Source organism: Oryzias latipes, chromosome 11, assembly GCF_053564925.1.
Source record: "Oryzias latipes strain Hd-rR chromosome 11, Olatipes_Hd-rR_3.1".
Lineage (NCBI taxonomy): Eukaryota > Metazoa > Chordata > Actinopteri > Beloniformes > Adrianichthyidae > Oryzias > Oryzias latipes.
This window is the reverse complement of record NC_136247.1, coordinates 30,357,316-30,364,907: the sequence shown is the minus strand read 5'-3', so window position 1 is coordinate 30,364,907 and position 7,592 is coordinate 30,357,316. Positions and strand designations below refer to the sequence as shown.

The window sequence follows — 7,592 nt, the reverse complement described above, 5'->3', positions numbered from 1 at the left end:
TTGTCTCCTTTGGACAACTGCAGGGCCAGGCGGTGGTTTGGGAGCAACAGACAGGTCAAAGAATACACAGAAATGATCAGAGAGGGCGACATCAACCACACTGACATTGTAAATAGTAACCCCCCTTGTGATGAGCAGGTCCAGAGTGTGCCCTCTGCTGTGGGTGGGGCAACTCACATGCTGAATTAGACCAAAGGTTTCAAGGACAGCATTGAGCTCTTTTGCATTTCTGTCATTGACATTATCAACATGAACATTAAAATCACCTGTAATGACTAGACCATCAAAGTCTGTGCACACAACTGAGAGCATTTCAGTGAAATCATCAATAAAACTTTGGCTGTGCTGAGGAGGTTTGTACATAACTATGCAGAGTAAGGGAGGAGTTTGTTTTAACTCAATCTTAAAGGACACATACTCAAATGATGAAAACACACCAAATGATAGTCTGCGGGTTGCAATATTATCTCTAAACAGTGCAGAAACGCCTCCACCCTTTTTATTTTCTCGTATTTCCGATTCATGTCTGTAGTTGGGGGGAGTTGATTCGACTAGAACTATGTTTCCTGTGTTTTTGTCAAGCCATGTTTCAGTTAAAAACATAAAATCAAGATTAAAAGAAGAGATAAGATTATTGATTAAAAATGATTTGTTGCATTAAGATCTGACATTGAGTGCAGCAAGTTTGAGATTAGTTTCCTTGGGACTGGTCAAAACCTTCTTGCAAGGGATGTGAACTAGATTTCTTTGATTGGACAGTCTAACTGCCCTTTTTTGCATTCTACGTGGTGCAACTACAGGTATAGCACCAGAAGGAAGCTGTTCATCACAGGGCCCCAGTTTGACATAACCTTTCCTAGGACACTGGGGGCCCGTTTCATCCTAGCTCCGGGGAATAGCACGTCTAGAGGCACGCAGGAGAGGTTGAGTTGAGGGTAGTTTGGGTGATGGACCGGGAGGAGTGGGAGCTGGACGGGATTTGGGTGAACGACGGAGGGGGCGTGTTGGAGGGGGTTTGGATGAAGGCCGTGTTGGAGGGACTTTGGGTGAAGGATGAGGAGGGGGCGCTGGAGGGGTAGGAGAGCTCCTGTGTGGTGTGAGGCTCACAGGTGTTAGGGGAGCCATCTTAATTCCTGACTTGATGAGGCTATCAAAATGGCTAGGTAGGGCCATGGGTGAAAGTGGGGGGGACGAAAAGGAAAGTGAGTCTTCACTGGGAGTAGACGTAGCAGGGGGGCGCCCACAGCTGGTCAGATGGTGGAATTTCTGGGGCCAAATCTGGTGGTTGTTGTTGTGGTTCTGCAGCTGGGTCCTTAGCTGGCGGTAGTTGTGGTGCTGGTGCAGGTGAGTCCTTAGATGGAGGTGGTTGCTGTAATGCTGGTGGAGCTGAGTCCTTAGGTGGAGGTGGTTGTGGTGCTGGTGCTGCCGGATCCAAGTCATTGACCGGTGTTGGTGGAGGTAGTTGTTGTTGCCGTTGTGCTGTGGTTCCTGGGACTCTGGCTCGGTCCTTCCTTACTGCCTTTTCAGGGCCTTGGCCTCTATGCCCCAGAGCGTGGAGGAGGTTTTTCACTAACTCTCTTGCTCCACCTCTGTTCAGGTGTGGGCCTCTTCCCATGAAAAGGTCCTTTCGCTTCCAGAATGTATTGAAGTTCTCAATGTAATGCAATCCTCTGGAAGCACACTCTCTGGAGAGCCAATTGTTCAGCTGAAACAGACGGCTGAACTTGAGTGACACCCCATCGATGTTAGGAAGAGGTCCGCTGATGAATGCTTCAACCTCTACTTTGTCAATCTCTTCAAATAACTTGATGAAGTCTTTTTTCAAACGTTCGGACTGTTCTTTTCTGATATCGACAGCACCTACATGGATGATTATTCGTTTAACTCCTTGGTACAAGACTTTAGATAAGAGTCCTGTAATCACTGGAACAGTAGAACTTGGGCAACATAAAGTTTGCATTCTTCTGTGGCTGACTCCACTGATAGCGCCATCTCCAAGCAGCAGCGTATCTCTGACCTTGACGTTTGGCACAGATTTTCTTTCTGCTTGTGCTTTGTTGCCAACATTATGACTCCTTCTCTGTGGTCCAATTTCACTGTGTTCTTCAATATCACATTGTGTTAGGGGTAAAAATCTGTTTGTGAGCTTTATTTCGGATGTTCTGTCATCTTTACGCTTTGGCTTAACACAGAGTTCCTCTGCACAAAGTTTTGGAAAGGACACAACATCACTCAGGTCTATGTCACTGTTATTCTTCTCATTTGTAGTAAGAGCAGGCTTCTTACCACCCGATGTTACTGGAAGGGTCTTGTGAAGTCCATTTTCAGTTTCCAAAGTAAATATCCGTGTTTGTAGCTCTTTTATTTCTTGTTGGTAGATCCGACAGCGTTCACAGTGGGAGTTTGTTTTTCTTCCTCTTCCGGACATGTCGCTGGCTTGTCAAAAATATTGATTTGTATAGGTAGAAGTCACAAAAAAGGATGACCAGTCTGATATTCCAGGATGTGTGGAAGAAGTAAAATGATTAAAAATGATTAATTAAATGATTAAAAAGCAAATAAAGCAGGAAGCAGCAGGAGCAGGGAAAAAAGCGTCTGCACTCTTTTGCAGGGGGAGGAGCAAAAAAAACTATGCTATGCTGTAATATTTGCAGTCCATGTTAACAGTGGAAAAGAATTGATCAGGGTTGATGTCTTGAAGGTTGTTGTCATTCTCGCTGAATATTTGAAGGTCGGTTTGCTCACCATTCAGATCTCTCTGAGAGTTGTGGTTGCACCCACCACTCTTGAAGAAAAAGTGTTGTTTTTTTCAGAAGCCATGGATAGTTTGTCTCCTCATCTCGTAAGACCAGCATCTTCACGGATCTCTTGTTTAGACTGTGGTGGGTAAATATTTTTCCAAATCTTTCAAGCTCCTGATAAGAACAACCTTGGATTGCTCAGGGGAGCCACAGAGTTTGGCATAAATTTTACAGTCTTTTACCCAGGTTCCTTGAATTTCCCCCTGCTTTTTCAAGTAAGGTGCAATTCTGGCGATGTCGGCATTCCTTTTCGTGAGGTTGTCATTCATGAAAACGTTGGTTCCCCTCAGATTTCCTCCTTGCTTCAATAAAGCTGCTTTGTGTTTCCGATTGACAAACTTTAAGAGGATTGCTGGTTTGTCGTTGTCTCTTTTCCTGGGAAGCGGTCTGCAGATCTCCACATTGTTGGTGTCCAGAGAAATTCCATTGGACTTTAAGAACTGCTCCACCTGTTTTTCAACAGAGCTTGTCTCCTGCTCGTCGTATTCCTCACCGTTCCCGGCGGTCACTGCATGTGCGTAGGACCGGGGTTTGATTTTCAATCCGGTGATTATCACGTCGTTAGATCTGGAGATCTGCTCTTGGTCATCCATTCATTTTTCAATTATATCCATCCTGTTGAAACACTGCTCCTGCAGAGCCCGGACCTGCTTCACCTCTCCGATAGCATCCAGAATTTGTCCGTGAACAATCTTCATAGCTTTGATCTCTTCCAGCACGAAATCAAGCATCTTCCTCAAGTCCTCATATTCCTCAGACACTGGGTTTCTTCTCGGTGGCATGTTTAGGAATTGCTTTTCTCAATATTTACGCTTTTATGTGGTAAATACAGTTGAGAACTGCAGCTGCTCTATGCCTGCTAGCGTCTTCTCCGAGAGCCAGAAGTTCAAGTGTCTAAATAGTTTTCTCTTTCTTTCTCACTCTCTACAGAAAGCCAGTCCTTTAGGTGCAGACCGCTCTCCTCTGGCATCCTGGCACGGACGGGGATTGGAGCAGGTGAGTTGCAGGGAAAAGAAAACCAATGTTTGTGTGTCGTGTCCACATGATAACGTTCTTGTGTTTTCTATTCCACAGGCTGCTCCTCTCCCGGGGTCGCCCGTGCGCTTCAGCCCTGCTATTCTGGATCTGATGGACAAATTTTACCCGTCAGATCTGGACTGTGCTGGAGCTGCTGCTGAAAAGAAAAAGGTTCAATATTGTCTTTAGGAGTGATGTTTTTATTTATTTATAGTCATTTTAAGTTTGACATGTTTGTTTGTGTTCCTACTTAAGCCCCCACATGGGGCGACTGCTCCTCCAGCCGCGGCGCTAGCCCAGCCTCGCTTCGCACCCCAGCCCGACGGACCCAGCCGTTAGCTGTTATCTCCCCCTGCAAAAGAGTGCTGACGCTTTTTCCCCTGCTCCTGCTGCTTCCTGCTTTATTTGCTTTTTAATCATTTAATTAATCATTTTTAATTATTTTACCTCATCCACAAATCCTGGAATATCAGACTGGTCATCCTTTTTTGTGACTTCCACCTATACAAATCAATATTTTTACGTCTGACAAGCCAGCGACATGTCCGGAGGAGGAAGAAAAACAAACTCCCACTGTGAACGCTGTCGGATCTACCACTACTCTGTGTTAAGCCAAAGCGAAAAGATGACAAAACATCCGAAATAAAGCTCACAAACAGATTTTTACCCCTAACACAATGTGAAGTTAAAGAACAAAGTGAAATTGGGCCACAGAATAGGAGTCATAATGTTGGCAACAAAGCACAGGCAGAAAGAAAATCTGTGCCAAACGTCAAGGTCAGAGATACGCTGCTGCTTGGAGATGGAGCTATCAGTGGAGTCAGCCACAGAAGAATACAAACTTTATGTTGCCCAAGTTCTACTGTTCCAGTGATTACAGGACTCTTATCTAAAGTCTTGTACCAAGGAGTTAAACGAATAATCATCCATGTAGGTGCTGTCGATATAAAAAAAGAACAATCTGAACGTCTGAAAAAAGACTTCATCAAGTTATTTGAAGAGATCGACAAAGTAGAGGTTGAAGCATTCATCAGTGGACCTCTTCCTAACATCGATGGGGTGTCACTCAAGTTCAGCCGTCTGTTTCAGCTGAACAATTGGCTCTCCAGAGAGTGTGCTTCCAGATGATTCCATTACATTGAGAACTTCAATACATTCTGGAAACGAAAGGACCTATTCATGGGAAGAGGCCCACACCTGAACAGAGGTGGAGCAAGAGAGTTAGTGAAGAACCTCCTCCACGCTCTGGGGCATAGAGGCCAAGGCCCTGAAAAGGCAGTAAGGAAGGACCGAGCCAGTGTCCCAGGAACCACATGTAACCCCGATGAAATTCTGTGCTATCACTTTAAATCATACTGCGCTGTCGCTCCTAGTAAAATTCTGCACTGTCACTTTAAATTTGCCGGTTCCCTTGCGCTGTGCAAATACCGCGAGACTATAAGTTCAGTAGTGACGTGGCTTTCGTTCTTGGGAGACCTGTCAAATCACTGACAGGTTGCAAGTACGAGGGAGCTGGGCTGTGTACCGCTGCTGCAGATCGGCGTTCATCATCTGAAGCCGGGATTTAAATCTGCACAGTTGAACAAAAAGTGAACTGGTGAGTGCAGCCATGATTGAGACAGCTGGCGCGGGCGCCAGCTTAAATGAATTGTTTTTTTATAATTGGATGTGGTTAAAATGAACTATTTTTCTGCTTGATAAATAATGTTGAAATATAAATTGTGAGTACTCGTTGAAATGAAATTGATGATCATCTACATTGAAATAGAATTTGGAAATGTTGTACAACTATCGATTATGCACTTAAGATATTTTTTGCAGTGTCCTCCTGATTATGAATTGCATATGCATTTGTTTATTATGTTAATTAAGGAGGTTGTGGGAATATGCTTTCTTTTGATCAAAGGAAATTATTTATTTATTGACCCTGTTTTAACAGGCCAGGTCGCAAGACTGGTCGTCTTGCAGACCAATTTACTGGATGCTCAACCTGAGCACTGGACAGAATTGTTTATCGGGGAGTTTTACCACTCCCAGAAGAAAACAAAGAGGATAAATCCTCTGCAGATGGCGAGCTAAAAAGGAGCCCCGATCCTGACTTGGATTCTGCCCTCTTCACTGCCAGTGCGGTAGGAACTAATCCCCTTCTCATCCAACAAATCAGCTGGAGTGTTTCTTTCTTTTCGTTTTTCCAAAAGAGAACTATAAAAACTCTTTCATAAGGCCTAACGGACGCCTTAAGAACTAGAAAGACAAAACAACAGAAAACATCCTCTGGACTAAAGAAAATCCTTTGTTGTATATATTGTGATTTTTGTATTCACTGTATATTGTAAATACATTTACATTAGCAACTCAAGTCTTGTCTGTGGTTTTTAAACATTCACATTCCTCCATGAGTCGAACCAAACTAGCCCAAATTAATTAAAACCAACTTTGTAAAGTTCATGTAAGACATACATGCTACACACAGCACAACGGCAACAACAACTACCTCCACCACCCCCGGTCAATGACTTGGATCCAGCAGCACCAGCACCACAACCACCTCCATCTAAGGACTCAGCTGCACCAGCATCACAACAACCACCGCCAGCTAAGGACCCAACCGCAGAACCACAACAACAGCCACCAGATTTGGCCCCAGAAATACCACCATCTGACCAGCTCTGGGCGCCCCCTGCTACATCTACTCCCAGTGAAGACTCACTTTCCTTTTCGTCCCCCCCACTTTCACCCATGGCCCTACCTAGCCATTTTGATAGCCTCATTAAGTCAGGAATTAAGATGGCTCCCCTAAAACCTGTGAGCCTCACACCACACAGGAGCTCTCCTACCCCTCCAGCGCCCCCTCCTCATCCTTCACCCCAAAGTCCCTCCAACACGTCCTTCATCCAAAGCCCCTCCAACACGCCCCCTCCGTCGTTCACCCAAATCCCGTCCAGCTCCCGCTCCTCCTGGTCCATCACCCAAACTACCCTCAACTCGACCTCCCCTGCGTGCCTCTAGACGTGCTATCCCCCAGAGCTAGGATGAAACGGGCCCCCAGTGTCCTAGGAAAGGTTATGTCAAACTGGGGCCCTGTGATGAACAGCTTCCTTCTGGTGCTATACCTGTAGTTGCACCACGTAGAATGCAAAAAAGGGCAGTTAGACTGTCCAATCACAGAAATCTAGTTGATATCCCTTGCAAGAAGGTTTTGACCAGTCCCAAGGAAACTAATCTCAAACTTGCTGCACTCAATGTCAGATCTTTATGCAACAAATCATTTTTAATCAATAATCTTATCTCTTCTTTTAATCTTGATTTTATGTTTTTAACTGAAACATGGCTTGACAAAAACACAGGAAACATAGTTCTAGTCGAATCAACTCCCCCCAACTACAAACATGAATCGGGAATACGAGAAAATAAAAAGCGTGGAGGCGTTTTTGCACTGTTTAGAGATAATATTGCAACCCGCAGACTATCATTTGGTGTGTTTTCATCATTTGAGTATGTGTCCTTTAAGATTGAGTTAAAACAAACTCCTCCCTTACTCTGCATAGTCATGTACAAACCTCCTCAGCACAGCCAAAGTTTCATTGATGATTTCACTGAAATGCTCTCAGTTGTGTGCACAGACTTTGATGGTCTAGTCATTACAGGAGATTTTAATGTTCATGTTGACAATGTCAATGACAGAAATGCAAAAGAGCTCAATGGTGTCCTTGAAACCTTTGATCTAATTCAGCATGTGAGTTGCCCCACCCACAACAGAGGGCACACTCTGGA

The 7,592-nt window shown here is 44.6% G+C and overlaps 1 long non-coding RNA gene across 1 annotated transcript; it reads left to right on the top strand.

Moving 5' to 3' along the window:
* The first annotated feature begins 5,143 nt into the window (after positions 1–5,143).
* LOC144995499 (uncharacterized) lies at positions 5,144–6,177 on the top strand. Its single transcript, XR_013659050.1, has 2 exons — positions 5,144–5,415; positions 5,758–6,177. It is a non-coding gene; the product is annotated as an uncharacterized LOC144995499 (long non-coding RNA).
* Positions 6,178–7,592: the final 1,415 nt, after the last annotated feature.